This window comes from Nothobranchius furzeri, chromosome 1 (assembly GCF_043380555.1).
Source record: "Nothobranchius furzeri strain GRZ-AD chromosome 1, NfurGRZ-RIMD1, whole genome shotgun sequence".
Taxonomy (NCBI): domain Eukaryota; kingdom Metazoa; phylum Chordata; class Actinopteri; order Cyprinodontiformes; family Nothobranchiidae; genus Nothobranchius; species Nothobranchius furzeri.
The window spans coordinates 66030968-66047480 of record NC_091741.1 but is presented as its reverse complement, the minus strand read 5'-3'; positions in this window follow the sequence as shown (position 1 = coordinate 66047480).

Genomic DNA, 16513 nt, shown 5'->3' with positions numbered 1-16513 from the left:
TTCTTTTAATATAATCAAAGAATTGGTGCATGAAACCAGATGCATTCTGATTTATTGAAGTCAAAAAGTGGGAAAACAGGTGTCTAGATAATTTGCCTAACAGACAAACAAGCTGCAGTTTCATCCAATTAATTTTAGTTTTAAATTAAATTTTGCATGTCTTCAAATTCAATTAAATTCAATTCAACTCAAAAATACTTTCTTAATCCCAGAGGGAAATTGAATGCTGTAGTAGCTCATAATAATAATAATAATCAAGTAATCAAAGAGTTATTGTATATTACAATGGCTGTTGGCAGGAAGGATCTCCAGTAGCGGTCAGTGTTGCAGCCAAACTGAAGAAGCCTCTGACTGAAGACACTCTTCCGTTGTCGGACAGTCTTGTGAAGAGAATGCTCAGGGTTGTCCATCATTTTCTTGATTCTCTGGAGAATCCTTCTTTGCATTATCTCCTCCAGTGGTTCCACAGTCGTCCCCAGAACAGAACCAGCCATTTTCATTAGGCTGTTGAGCCTTGTCAGGTCCCTGCTTCTGATGCTGCTACCCCAACAGACGATGGCTGAAGAGATTACACTCTCAACAACAGACTTGTAGAAGATCTGCAGCATTTTGCTACAGACACTGAAGGACCTAAGCATCCTCAAGAAGTGCAGTCTACTGTGTTCCTTCTTGTAAACGGCTTCGCTGTTCTTTGTCCAGCCCAGTCTGTTGTCCAAGTGAACTCCAAGGTATTTGTATTCCTCAACCACCTCCACTTCTTCTCCCATGATGGAAACAGTGTTTGACTCCACCCCGTTTCTTCTGAAGTCTAAAATCCTCTTCTTTGTTTTGTTCACGTTCAAGGTCAGATGATTGTTTCCACACCATGCCACAAAGTGCTCCACCAGCTCTCTGTACTCAGTTTCCTGTCCATCTCTGATACACCCGACAACTGCAGAGTCATCTGAGTATTTCTGTAGATGACAGGTCTCTGATTTGTACTGGAAGTCTGAGGTGTACAGGGTGAAAAGGAATGGTGAGAGTACAGTCCCCTCTGGTGCTCCAGTGTTACTGATCACCTGGTTTGATGTGCAGTTCTTCAGCCTCACAAACTGTGGTCTGTTTGTCAGGTAGTCTTTAATCCAGGTGATAGTTAAGGCCCCCACCTGTGTCTTCTGGAGTTTCTGGCAAAGTAAATCAGGCTGAATTGTGTTAAATGCACCGGAGAAATCAAAGAACATGACCCTCACAGTGCTGCCTGCTTTGTCCAGATGACAGTGGGTTGGTAGAAGCAGCTGGATGACGGTATCTTCAACTCCAACTCCATGGCGATGAGCAAACTGCAGCAGGTCCTGATATGTTCTAGTTTGCTTATTCAGGTGGACCAACAGGAGTCTCTCCAGGACCTTCATGATGTGGGATGTCAGGGCAACTGGTCTGTAGTCATCATTGACTGATGGTCGAGTTTTATTTGGAACTGGAACAAGGCAGGATGTCTTCCACAGGACTGGAACCTTCTCCTGGGCCAGGCTGTGGTTGAAGAGGTGCTGCAGAATCCCACAGAGCTGCTCTGCACAGGCCTTCAGTACTCTGGGGCTGACACCATCTGGACCTGGAGCCTTGTTCCTGTTCAGTCTCTCCAGCTGCCTCTTCACCTGACTTCTAGAGACAGATAGGTGGGAGGGGGAGGTAAATGGGGCAGCAGCATCTCCTGACTTGGTTGAAGACAGATTTATAGAACCAGAAGAGTCCATGACTGTGTTAGAGGACAAAAGAGCTGGTGTGTGACAGGAAAATGTTGGATCAGAGGAGGATGGGATGTCTGATTGGCTGGGGACAGGGGAGGAGGATGCTGGGTTTGTTTCTGAACTGAACCTATTGAAGAACTTGTTCAGTTCATTGGCTGTGTCCAGGCTGCCATCTGTGAAGTCCTTCCTCTGCTTGAAGCCTGTGATCTTCTTCATCTCTGACCAGACATCTCTGATATTGTTCCTCTGTAGTTTGTTCTCCAGCTTCTTCCTGTATGCCTCCTTGCTGTCTCTGATCTTGATCTTCAGTTGCTTCTTTATACTCCTCAATAATTCCCTGTCTCCATCCTTGAAGGCTCTTTTTTTTCCTCAAACATACTACTCACCAATAGCTTCATCTCATTGAGATTTGATTTTAAATGTGCTGCTAACCTAACAACATTTCTCTGAAGTACAAGTTTGCCCAAATTCAAAGAAGGAATCATGTTGCGTTTAGGGTAGAGGTTTTAGAAGTTCCTGCAGTGGTCAAAAGTGTCCTATTTGCAAATATACAACAGGCATTAAACATGAAAGTTCCAGATGCTATCTGTATCTCACCCTAACCCTGACCCTAAAGGGTCAGGCAGGTGTACTGCTGACTTATCAGAAAGATTGCCAGCTTATTAGAAAAAGTCTGATTAATTGAGGTTAATTAATAAACAACAAAGTGGATTTGAACTGTAACAGAATGAAATGACTGTTTTCCACCTAAAAGTCATTTTCCCCTCTCCTCTGACACAGAACTATTCTGCATGAGATATTGCCTCAATGTCTCATGCATTTGCTTCTAAACTGCTTCTTTCCAGCTCAAGAGAAGACTGAAGAAAAGGACTCTCTTTTTTTAATAAATCAAAGAACTCTGTTTTTAATAAAGCTAATCAAACAAAGTGTTAATCAATAATAAGATGTGACCAATCTGTGAAATGAAAATATTAATTACTTTTCATTCGACCATAAACCAAAACATCCGAAGTATAAAGCTATGCCCACGTCATCTTTAACGCCAGTTCAAAGCGTTCTAGAGAAGTTGATGGAGTGGCCAATCCGTAACTCTCCTCTTCAGCCGAAAGAAAAAAACGACAAGCTGGATAAAATCAGTTGCCGTTCCACCTGCTGCAATGGTTCCTTTCAGAATAACAGCTGAACCAACACGACCCCGTTTTGGGTTTTGTTTGATGCCGATAAACAATATGGGATTAGATTCGTGCCAATAAGATCAAGAAAAACACTTCGGAGATCAAACACATTTTTAGACATTGAGAGAAAAAACGTTTGTTTCAAAAGAAAAACTTACTATCTGAATCAGATTCTTAAAATGATCAAGAAAAACACTGACGGTCAAACAAAAATTAAGAAATTGACAGAACAAAAAATTGACTAAAGGAAAAAACATGTTTCAAAAGTAAAACTTGCTATCCGAATCAACTTCTTAAAATGAGTAACAAAGTTTGTTTCCTTTTTCTGTTTTGAAACAATTTTTTTTCTCTCAATGTCTTAATATTTGTTTGATCTTCAAAGTGTTTTTCTTGATCCTATTGGCACAACTCTAATCCGATAATAAACTGTCGTGACCCAGAAGTATCTCAAGACTGGTGGTCGGCTGCCGCGGCTGTTTCTACAAGCTTCGGCTCCACAAAGGTCGAGCTGGACCTCTACACCTCCTGATCTAGACGGGGACTTCCGCTAAGGGTACGTAGACCGACAGAATGGCGTTGAATGTGTTTATGAAACTCCTAACCAAAGCTTAGCGCAAAGACATCACCTTCATTTCCCACCAGAACTAATCGTTTCTTAGGATTTGCTGGTTCTGAGCAACATTCCACCTTGCACCATTCTCCGTCTCATTCACCTTAGTTACACCATACATTTAGTGTTAAAGTTAGTCTAGTTTTAATTTGTTTAGTAATAAATCTTTAAACTTTTAAAACATGACTCTCTCTTCTGTTGTCTCTGAGTGAATACGAAGTGGTTACATAATCCCTGCAATAAAAAGTTCCAATCTTCTGGTTAAACAGTACCCACAGATCCATGAGGTTGATTTCATATTTACTATGGAATCTTGTGTCTTATGGCTCATGAAATAACATGTAAATTAAACCATTACAGAACCCGCATGTCAAAAAACACAGACTGTTTCACCCAACCACTGTTGGTATCTTCTAAAGATGCTTCTTCTTTATGTCTAGATGGAAACACAAACGGATATTTTATTTACTTCATAAAATAATCTAAACTGGTTTAAAACAAAGAAGCAAGGTGGAAACATACTCTTACCCACCCATGCAATTAAAGTTGCTTATAATTTTTATTTTTCTGTAAATTTATCTAACATAGAGAACACTTCCTGTATGACACCATGGTTTTCGGTCCAGCTTCATTTCTTCTTCTCAAGTCAGGAAGCTGTATTGTTACACAAAAAATTATGCTGATTCATCATTCATGCAGGCTCTTTTTTATGCCCCCCCCCCACCCCCACCCCTATACACACACACCCTGCCTCCCCAACAGGTTTAAATTAGCATCCCATCTCCTGAACTCCAGCGTGTGATAACACATCTGATCTGAGCCAGCGTGGAGTCAGAATACTAAATGTGTCTGTGTGTCGCTCGGGGGAATGGCAGAGAGAGCTGCCAGCCCATGCCAGGTAATCTTTCATCCCCCTCCTCGCCAGTTCTGTCCCCCTCATCTCCTCGGATGCTTCAAACACACTGCAAAAAATGGTCATTCGAACCATTCAGGCTTTTAATGAGCTCTAAAAGCTCAGTATCCACAGAGGAAGGGGAGAGGAGTTCATTCAGGGCTCAGATATGGAAGTTTTATCTTTTTCTCCTCACACTTTATTGTAAATGTTCACATTGACCACATTACCTTTAGTGTAGAGGAAACCAAAGACACCTTTGGCTTAATATGATGAAAACATTTTAAACAAAAAGCATTTAGGTCAACAGAACCTCCACTTCCTGTTTGTGCAGCACTGCAGAGCGCGCGCGTGTGTGTGTGTGTGTGTGTGTGTGTGTGTGTGTGTGTGTGTGTGTGTGTGTGTGTGTATGTGTGTTTTTGTACATACTACCTACTGAGGACCATTTTGACCATTTCCTCCACAATGTCAGGACATTTTTTAAAGTGAGGACCTTTTATTGGTCCTCACTTTTTTAGAAGCTTACCAGTTGGTTTTAGAGGTCTGGTGTGAATTAAGTTTTAGTTAAGGTTTGGGTTAGGGATAGATCAGCGTTGGTTATGGTTAGGATAGTGGAGCCACAAAAATGAATGGAAGTCAATGGTGGGTCCTCACTGTGGTAGAAAGACAGACATAAAATCAAATCAAATCATATTTATTTGCATAGCACAGTGGTTCCCAAACTTATTTAGCCGCGCACCCCCTTCTATGTCCCGACCATGTCGACGCACCCCCCCCCCCCCCCAGCCCCCACATCGGGGCATGGCTCTCTCTCTCTCTCTCTCTCTCTCTCTCTCTCTCTCTCTCTCTCTCTCTCTATATATATATATATATATATATATATATATATATATATATCTATATATATATATATATATATATATATATATATATATATATATCAGATGTCAAGCTAAACAGAAAGGGTTAAAAAAATTCCCCATCACTTTCATTTTTTAAATAGTAATTAATCAACATTCGATACCATTACAATTTCCTTTGATTTCATTTTAAATAAATATTTAGAGTGCCCAGGTAGCACATAAAGAATGCAATTTAATGGTTTTCTTAAAGTAGGAACGTTTAACCTGTGTGGCCAGAGCGCTCTCCTTCCTTCTGCTCTGCGTAAACCTGAGCTGATCACCTACTTGTGCGTAATCAAATGCCAATAGGGGACAATATATAGCCATGATGTTCACTTTTGCCTCAGACCGACTCATTGCGTTTTTATGGTGTGGCTGAATCTGCGATCCACTGTCATGCGGACCGGAATAACAAATGCTGCAGTGGACTTGTGGTCAGGTTCGGAGTCACTGGCTGTAGCGGACCCGACTCATCCCAGAAGCTAATATCTTAATTTGACCTTGAATGAAAAATAACCTCTTAAAAGTTTTTATCACGGTGGAGGCAGCGTTCATTTCTGCCTTCAGTCTGACGGCGCGCCGGAGTTAAAGCAGCGTGCGCGCTTATTGAATCTGTGTGTGTGTGTGCGCGCGCATGCGCGCGCGGCGCAGCCGCTCAAGTCACCGCGTCTCGCGCTATTTAAACCAATGTTGTAAAATGACTTCCGCCCAGCCCAGATGTGCTCACTTGTGCACCCGTGAGCCGTGGTTCTGCTGGAACACGTCTGATCTCTGACAGATGCACTCTGAACTTCAGATCTTCAGCGCGCTGTCAATAGCCTGAATGGGAATCATTTCTTGTTATTTAGTTACATCCACAATGTCCTGTGTGTGAGGTTTACAATGTCAGAACACCTGCATGAGACAGGTGTTAATTACAATCTGCCAGAATGACTCACCACCTTCAGATTTCTCCAACACCATTAAAAATGATCAAATACGGAACATATCGGCGTGCGCAGGCCAGAGTGCTGAAGCTCGGCGCATTATTATTATGAAGCTAGGGCACATGCGGAGGACACGCGCGCGCGCGCAACGGAACATATCGGCGTGCGCAGGCCAGAGTGCTGAAGCTCGGCGCATTGTTATTATGAAGCTAGGGCACATGTGGAGGACGCGCGCGCAAAAATATACTTGTTTTCAATTACATTTATTGTGCCCACTTACTTTTTCTTTTGCCCACCCACAAATGAGTTTCTACGCTAATGGTGACATATGACAGACTTCTCTGAACTCCGCAGCCATTACACTTTTCACCTCGCGCACCCCCTAGCGGCAGCTCGCGCACCCCCAGGGGTGCGCGCACCACACTTTGGGAATCCCTGGCATAGCACATTTAAATGCTAGACGTGTGTGTGTATTTGTGCGTGTGTGTGTGTGTGTGTGTGTGTGTGTGTGTGTGTGTGTGTGTGTGTGTGTGTGTGTGTGTGTGTGTGTGTGTGTGTGTGTGTGTGTGTGTGTGTGTGTGTGTGTGTGTGTGTGTGTGTGTGTGATAACAGATGAATAATTCGCTGTAGTTTAAAGGGCTTTGGAGTCCTCCGACTCAGAAAAGTGCAGGTCATTTCACATCTATCCTTTTTTTCAACACATTATTTGCGCTAACTTATTTGTTAATCCCATCATCTCGAACAGACCAAGTCACTGCGCCTTTAATTTATAAAAACTTCAAACAATTAAAGATGAACTGACTTCTTTTTAACAGAAACTTGTTCACCACAACATTCCTTGATTTACTATTTCTGTTCTATAATCTCTGATTTCATTTAACTAACCCTGAATGTTATCTTGTTTGGTACCATTTTGGGTTCTCTCTCTTTTCAGTGACACTCTTCAGCTCCAACAAAGGAACCAACAGAACCACATCGTCTTTAAAAAGCTGGAGATGAATAACAGATATTTCACTCTTCTCCTCATGTTCTTTCTTTCAATTCTTTGTTCTTTCACTAAATTGTTGCTTTCCTTTTTATCATTATTATTATTTTTTGTTTTCCTTGTTTCTTTCTATTTTTGAATGTTATTTAATCACATTTATTTTCTTTCAATGTCCTTCCCTCTCTTATTTCTTTGCCATTTATTTGTCTACTTTTTTGTCTTTTTTCTCTTTATTGACTTTACATTTCACTTCATTCTCCTTCTCCTTTTCTGCCCATTTGTCTTTCTGTCCATCTTTACATCCACCTCTCACTCATTCTTTCCATTTATGATTGAAATAATCTTTAAGGAGCAAAACAGTTTGATTCACAAAAATCATTTCATAAATGATGAGGTTGTTATTTAATGTGGATTATTCTGAATGGAACAAAAGAAGCGAGAGAGAGAGAGAGAGAGAGAGCGAGAGAGAGAGAGAGAGAGAGAGAGAGAGAGAGAGAGAGAGAGAGAGAGAGAGAGAGAGAGAGAGAGAGAGAGAGTGTGTGTGTGTGTGTTTAGGCAGGGAGAAGGTTAAGGTTGAAGCAGGAAGAGTGTCGATATCACAGCAGCAATTACTGCTTTATAAATGGACCCGGTGTCGCTGTGAATGAGCAGCTCCATCAATCTGTCCTGACAGCGCTCTGCTTAGCCCGTCACTCCTGCTTCTGCCCGCAATCTGTAGATTTCAACTTAGCCCAGAAATTGATAATCTGATTCAGAGATAACCTGGTTAGCTGCTGAATGTGCTGCAGGAGGAGAGGAGGATGCTGCCTGCTCAGCTGAAAAAGCATCCAGCCAGCACTTACAGCACTAAACACACACAAATGCATCGCTCATTCATTTTAATCAGCTTAGTCAATTAACTTTATCGTTGGGGGCTTTAAAACTCTCTTTTTGTTTAGTTTAGAGGGAAGTTCCAACACTATGTTGAACAAAATGTCCTTCATTGTGTTAATTTTTTTATTTAATTCTGTGATTAAAACTTTTGTCCAATGATATGAGAATAAAGCTGCAGCTCAGACACATTTCTCTGTTGACCTGCAGGGACAGGTTACATATTTTCCTAACTATATTTCACTCCTTGTTTTAAACATCTCAAACTGACCCTCAACTGTTCCAGACTGGAGGGACGATGTTTGTATGAATCTGTAGTTTGCCTAACATGCATTTTGCTCATCTTCATCACATAAGCGTTTATCCTTTGACCTAAAACACACACACACACACACACACACACACACACACACACACACACACACACACACACATACACACACACAACTCCAAAATAAGGCAGCAAGATTGTTTGAAAATGCTCAGAAACAATTTCCTTTCTTTTCTTTTAGCAGTAATTGTGATTGTGGTCATTTATGTTCTGTGCAACTGACTTCCTATTTCTCATTAAATGTTTCTCTTCATCGGCTGAAAAACATTTCCCAAAAACTTTCAAAACTTCTTTGGGGTAAACTGAGGCAACCTGAGGGTCTGACTCACTCTGAATAAAGACCCTGAAAACTAAATGACCACTACAACCCATGATGAAACACTCTACCTAAAAGCAACATCTGAGAGAGTGAATTCCTTAGAAATAAGGTGACCCTGGCTTTTGAAAACGTATAATCAAAATAAAACTGAACAAGGTTTTCAGAGGTTAACTTTTTTTTAAATCCAGTTTTGACTCCAAAACAGCTCATCATGTTCAGCCTGTGCAGAGAGACCTCTGTTGGCTGAGTGGGAATCTGCTTTGGTTTTCAGGTGGGTCGATACCTGGTTTTAAACCTACAAGTGAGCGGTTTTGGTCACATGACGTTTATGAAACTGCCTGAGGAGGGGAGGGAAGGCTGTGTTGTTTTGGTGACAGATTTTTTTTTCCACTGTTCTATGTCCTCTGCTTGTGTGAAAGAACCTGCTTTGTCTGTCTTGTTTTCTTCTGTGAGTGTTTGGGAAGATTCTTTTTTTCAAAACTAACCACAGGGAAGTTAACTATTGGTTGGAATTTCATGAAACTGTCACAAAAGGATGGATTGTTATATCGGAGTAACTTTTAATATGCAGACTGAGATTAAAAATGGCTGCCAAAGCTGCTCAATCCTAGCAAACAGAGCGGATTCTGGTGCATAGATGTTGAGCTCAGTGGTTTAGTCACTGAAATCATGCATACAGTTTGCATAACAGTTTCAATAATCAAGCCAAACAACAATAAAACTATCATTTCTCAACATCACATTATCTCACGCCAAAACCTTGGCATTAAAGGTGGTTATGTGATATGCATTCCCTCAAAGAGAGGCCTTTATCCCTATATGTTGTAATATTGGACGAAGCAGATCAGTGAACCCGGTGATGGATCTTCTCCCTTATTTGTTCAGTTCTTTCGACCTTTTTCATCTTCAGAGTACAGCTCCTGTTTTGTTCTCTGTTGTTTAGGTGGATCACCCGTTTCACTCTGTGAACTCGTCACCTGCCCAAAGGTACGCTTCTATTTGTTTGAGTTTGGGCCAGATCTGAACCAAACTGTATCTGCACAAATAAACATGTCATTTAGCTCGCTTTTATTGAAGTATTTGTGGAAATTGAGATGTTTGAACTGTTCACAGTATGTTCTGACAGCAGGTTTAGAGACTGGAGGGCATTATTCAGGTGGACGAGTGTCCAGTCTGCAGCTGAATAGCAGCGGACTGAGCCTCAATGGTTCAGTATTGATCCTCAGCAGCTTCATCCTAAACTGAAAGGATGGAGCTTTGAGGATTTACAGCCAATAGCGTCTCTGGGTAATTGGATCTTTAAAAAACACGCATGAAGAAAGCAGAGGTGAAATGACTTTAAGGCCGTCATGCTGCAGCCAAATTGCACCTTCTCAATCTGTTTCTGTTTGAGTGCAAATGTTCATTAATGCAGCACCTATTTGTGGCCAAAGATTCTTATGTACAGCATCATGATTGTGTTCATGCATTGGCACTGGCTTCAGTTTTCAGCTTTTTGTTTTCACTCACTGCACAAATCTCCTGGGCTGAGAAACGGCTGGAGAGTAATTTGTCGTCTTGCAGGTAAAGAACCGAAAATCCCACATGTTCATAGAATCACAACTGTACGGAAGCCTACTAGGGCAAATCAGAGACAGAAAAAGAGGAAGATATTTTTCTTTTTTTTGAATCACAGTTTTGAAGTTAATCTTAAAAATTGAAGGTAAAAGTCTGAATGTCAAGAATGTAGCTGAAATGTCAAGAAAAGGCCACCCTAGTGGAAGAAATCATCCCAAATCTTATTTCTAAATATCCAATGTCAAGAATAAAGAATCATTGTTCCCCAAAAGTTAGAAGATGAAGTTGAAATACTACTTCCAGACAAAAATTGTGCAAAACGTCACAAGGATGAGGCATAAATGCAAATACTATTTTCTGAGCTTATTTAAATTATACAGAGTTATCCAATAGTGTAAAAATGTGTCAAAGTAGTGAGTAATAAAGAAATACATTTTTTCAAGAGTATAGTACATATTTATATTAACATCTAATTTTATGTGGAAAAAAATGAAGTTCTTTGCACAAAATCCCTCTCATGTAAATCTATCTCAGCAATTTTATTAGTGACAGTTTCAGTACCTTCCAGAATGAGCCGTTTGAGGGCTGCGTCGCTTTAAGAAAACATCCTAGAACTGGCCACGCCCACCCACCCCCCTCTCAGGCTGCTGTAAGGTGAGAGGCTCTGATAGGTGAGAGGTTCAGAGTAGAGCCACTATTCATCCAGCAGCACCTCGCTCTTGCATATGAGAGTTTGTTCTACTCTAATTTCCCCATTTGTGATGTCACAACAACTAGGAACATAATTCCTAAAACCAAACAATGAAAATAATGGATATTTAACATTTGGATTTTTTATAGAGATGGTAGAAACCCACATGGCAAAAAAAAAAAGATGCAAAATGAGGGGATGGCATGAAATATCCCTTTTACTTTTGAGAAAAAAAACTTTGAAATACTACTTCCTGAAGAAAGATAGAATGTTGGAACTTTTTTCTAAATTTTGAGAATAGCAACAAATAAATAAATAAATTTGCTTCAGTAAATCCATGTTAAATATCAAGTTAAATTGTGGAGTAAAAAAAACGAATGTTTAGATTAACAATGAAATTATAAAAACATAAATGTAGGATAAAGAAGATATTCCATATCCTGAATAAAATCAACATGAAGATTAAAGTCAAATAATAAAAGTTAAAACTGAAAAATGATTTCCAGTGTAAAGTCAATAGGTTGAAACAAATCAGAAGTCTACTTTAGAAACATAACTACTGACTTGTTCTAAACATTTGAACTATAATTTCCAGCAAAGCAAAAACATCTTCTCATCATTCTAAATTTAAAATCAAGATTCTGACTGGAAAACAGAGTAATTGTTGGAGCTTCCTTGTGGGATAGCTCTGAACAAGACAAACAAAGTGTCATGATCCTGAAAAATTCAGTGTTCCACTAAAATGAGCTTCAAATGAAACAGACAGAATGTAAGAACACACCGAGTTCATTTAACCTGTGGATCAGGTGTGAAAATAGTCTAAAACACAATAAAAAGTGTCCCAGCATGCTCCGCTCCGCCACCCCCGCCTTCCTCTGGATGCTGCAAGCGGAGAGGAGGTCATCTAGCATCGAAGGCGTGAATTAACAGCAACAGTCAGACAGCAGCTGCTTCTCTCTGCCTCTAAAACCCTCCGAATATCCATACATACATATGCATGACAGCAGATTACAACCTCTGCAGCCGTCCAGATGCTCCTGCTGTCATAATGACATGCAACAAGATCAGCTGTGTGTGTTTGTCTCAGCGCCCATCAGGCATCCAGCGTGTTCTGCAACCCGTTACACGGCAGCCGTGCACGACATGCTTCACCTTTCTTACAGTATGAGAGGAGGCAGCCTCTGCAGCCAGGAGCCCCACTGCTGCCAGGACACCATTAGCATCCAGCTGAGCTGCAGGATGCTAACAGCTGGCACCAACCTGCTGTACTCAGAGATCAGATACACCAGATTCTTTATCCTTTTAACATAAAAAGATTCCAGATGAATCCTGGAACCTGAACAGATAATATGGATCAGTTTGAGTCAGAAAAGCAGGTTTGGATCAAATTATTTCCACCGGGGCATTTCCTGAGATAACGTCTGTCATGACAAAAAACCTTTCCTTCCTGTTTTACATCTTTCTGAAATTTCTGTGTTTTTAACTGTTTTGACTCTGAGAGGCTTTCCACTGAGCATAATCTTCTCTCACATTATGAGATTAAGGAAACCAGCTGGTTGTCCTGCAGAGAGAAAACAACCAGTGGGAACCAGGCTAGCTGAGGGTTAGTGTCCTCCCCGAGCCTCTGTCCCACCTTCACCTCAGTAGTGTGTTCCTGCTGCCTGTCGCCGTGGTGATGGTGGAGGATAGGGGCTGGGAGCTGACGGCCGGTGGGAGGATTAATCGCCGGCGGATGGCAGGACATCTGCTGCTTTCTGGCCACCAACTGCTGCTGAAACATGATTAAATGGACTCTTCCAACTAACATGTGGAGACGCTGCAGCCTCCTGTCTCACTGCTTCTGCACTTTTTATGCAGTAACTCACCTTCCTTAGTGATCTTCTCCTCCATTCTGCTCTCTGCCCCCTCCTCTGGCTTCCTTCTGTATTTGCTGCTCCGCTTCACTATTTAATATAATTTTAAAGTTTGAAACTGTGTACTTTCTGACTTTCAGGTTCATTTACAGTCTTCTTAAGGTATTTTTCTGGATGATACATGTGGGCTGAATGATGCTATCAAAGTAAGAGAAATATAATATTTTAGATATTATATTCTTTGCATCTAGTATCTGTTATATTTTGTCTTAGGGATCATATGTACTTGCTCTAAATCACATGTACACATATCTATCGTGACTGCCTGTGTTTGTTTGAAGCATTGTTGGTGCACATTGTCTGAAATCAAAGCAACACGTTCAAAAGCTGCAATATGTGAGTAATCATTAGGGAGACAAAATGAGAGAGACTTACCAGTTACCAGTCAACAGCGTTACCAGTTTAGAGGCGTTACAAATATGCTCTCTTTTGTCTGTTGTGATCTCTAAAGGAACCAGTTACTGATCCCCTCTATTGCCACCATATTTGCTTTTTTGTTCTAAGTTACAGAATTCGGTTATGTGTGTACATGGCCAAAGTAATGAGAATGGTGTTTTGTGATAAAAGCAGCTGCTCTGATTACTTGATGAACAAGAGGTGAGTGGGATAACAACAAAAACAATCCCAGGACTCAGTGCAGGTCAAGCCATGCAATCAGTTATGACTCAGCAGCTATTTTCTGACTTTTAATAAAAAAACACCTAGTAGCTCAGGGAGATATGCAATACACACAAACGCGCACTTATGCGCACACACACACACAGTTATGCACGGACGCGCACACACACACACACACACACACACACACACACACACACACACACACACACAAAGAGGATCATGTTACTGCTAACCTTTGGGTGCAGATGTAGACTGCAGGTCGTTGTTTCAAGTTCAAATAAAATAATGAAGTGCAGCTGAAGTGAGTAAAGGTTATTGAGCTTGTCACACCTTGGTAATAATATGTGACACAAGGGAGTGCGACACCTGGCGAGCACGAACACGCTCACCTATGGGTTTGCGTAAAAGCTCTGATGAACTGACACACTTCCAGATGTGTAAATAATCTGCTGAAGTGTGTCTCAGCTCTGCCTGTTGCAGCACCTCCTGCTGTTTCCGTCTGAAGGACTCAGTTATCCTTTGAACCCAGCGCGTCTTTGTTCTGACCAGCCCGGTTCTGCTCTGAACTGTCAGCTGGTTCACCTGCCATGAGTCTGCCGGCTTGTGGCAGCCGACGTTTCCCACAGGCCGCAGAAGTTTCCAAAAGTAGCACAAAGGGAGCAGACTTCGGTCAGAATGTCAGAAAACAGCAGCATTGACTTTATTATTTCATACAACTTGTTCTTTATTACTGTGGTTATAAAAATGTTGTCATCTGTTCATCCATTCAACTGAAACAAATGTCTTTGTTAGAGTGCTGTGGATGTGAAACTCCTAGAAATGCAGACACTTCTTGCGGAGGTAAAAACCAGCTGGTGCCGGATGCTTCAGTACATTAAAGTGAAGACTGAAACTTGAAAGTAAATATCAAAGTGTTGTATTTCTCTTAAAGTATCCGAGCAGATTGGTGTGAAACACCGGTGCAGTGAAAGCTCTGAGATTCCTCTACAGGCGGCTGTTTGCTGAGCAGACGGCGACCAAGGACACACTGCTTAGATGTCTTAATGTGAGAAAAATAAACACTTTTAACAGTGAAACCTTGAAAAGTTCTCAGGAAGCATGAGGAAGTGTTTATGTCTTTGCCCTTGTCTGAGCTGAATGTCTGCACCATGCTGCCTGCCACAGCGAGGTCAACGCCCCCAGCAGCCTCCACGCCATCAAAACCCTCCAGCAGAAACACAAAGAGGCTTCAGAGGGACGCTGGTCCAGGTTTGCACCTGCAGCACCGGCTACAACCTCATCACTTTATCTACAACAAAGGTCAAGAAGTGATATTCAGCTGAAGTTTGGGAACTTTTGTTCTGCTCTTTGGCAAATGACTGGGTATCTCCCCTCTGACGGAGTTAAAATCTGAATGTTGCTAAACTAAACACACAACGAAAGGACAAATATGTGCTAAATAACCTATTAAAGACCCGATGAATTAAAGTTATGAAAGTATGTATACTACTTGTCCCTAAATAAAACTTTAAAGATTTACTTTCTAATTAAAAGATGGATGGATTATATTTGTAGAGCAATTAAAGTCAGATTTGTCAGATATTATCATTGTCAGTAATTTTATGAAACAATAAAAAGCTCTCATGTCCACAAAATAAAAGAAAAAGCATTTCTTTTGTTGTGCATAATATAAAGGTTAGAAAAATGGGAATTATGTATAACATTATTATAATGATTTGATGAAATGCAACTCTTCTTCTTCGTATTAAAATCCACATTTTATTCAAAGCCTCCTTGTTGTTGCTTACTCATTTCTGGTTGTTGATGCTGTTTGTTTGTTTTTGTGAATTTTCTGAGCTCTCTGGACCATCCCACAACCAGATATTTGGACCTGGCACTGACACCAGTCTTAATGCTGCTAGTCCTCTTCAAATTTTGTCCAGCAAAGATCTGGATCACTGATCTGTTTAGTCTCGCGCCTTGTGATTTTATCTTAAGAGGTGCTACATAAAGGATGGTTTCTTCCTCTTCCCCTTCCTTACTTTGTGTTTCCACTGTGGTTCTGGTTCTTTCCCGAGAATTCTGCACTGCCTCTGGATCAGGCCTACATCAGGGTTCTTTTCAGCTGAGTAAAGTCTGCGAGAAGTGGAAGTTTGTACCTGCTTCCTGGTCCCTCACATACAGAAACTCCTTCAGGTTTGTAGAATGTTTATTTCTCTGTGCCTAGATCCATCCATCCATCTATTGTCTACATCCACTACGTTGGGGCAGCAGTAGCTCAGGTGGTAGAGCGGGTTGCCTCATGATCTGAGGGTCATGGGTTCGATTCCAGCTCCCGCCAAGGGTATTCTGCTGTTGTGTCCTTGGGCAAGACACTTCACCCAACTTGGCTGTGTTGCTGGTGGTCAAAGGGGCCGATGGTGCACAATGGCAGCCTCGCCTCTGTCAGACCGGCCCAGGACGGCTGTGGCTACAATGTAGCTTATCATCACTAGCAGTGTGTAAATGTGAGAGTGCATGGAAGTGTCTTTGAGTGTCCTAAACAAGTGCTATATGAGTTCAATGATTTTTTTTTATTGTTATCCACGCAGGGTCGGGGGGGGGGGGGGGGGGGGGGGGGGTTGGTGTCTATCTACAGCAGTCTTCAGTCAAGCAGGCAGAGTACACCCTAGACAGGCTACCAGTCCACTGCAAGGCAACACAAAGACACACAGGACAAACAGCCAAGCACACACACACACACACACCTAATGGCGCTTTAGAAAGATCAATCAACCTGACAGTCATGTTTTTGGACTGCGGGAGAGATAACCCACGCATGTACAGGGAGAACATGCAAACTCCATGCAGACAGATCCCAGGCCAGGATTTGAACCTGGACCTTCTTCCTGCAAGGCAACAGCTCTGTGCAGCCCTTCTCTTTCTAGATGGATCATGAAAATAATTTCAGTCTATCTTTGAGGATCTTCAGGGGTTTTCTCTATTTTAATGTTGAACCATATTTCCTTAACGTCT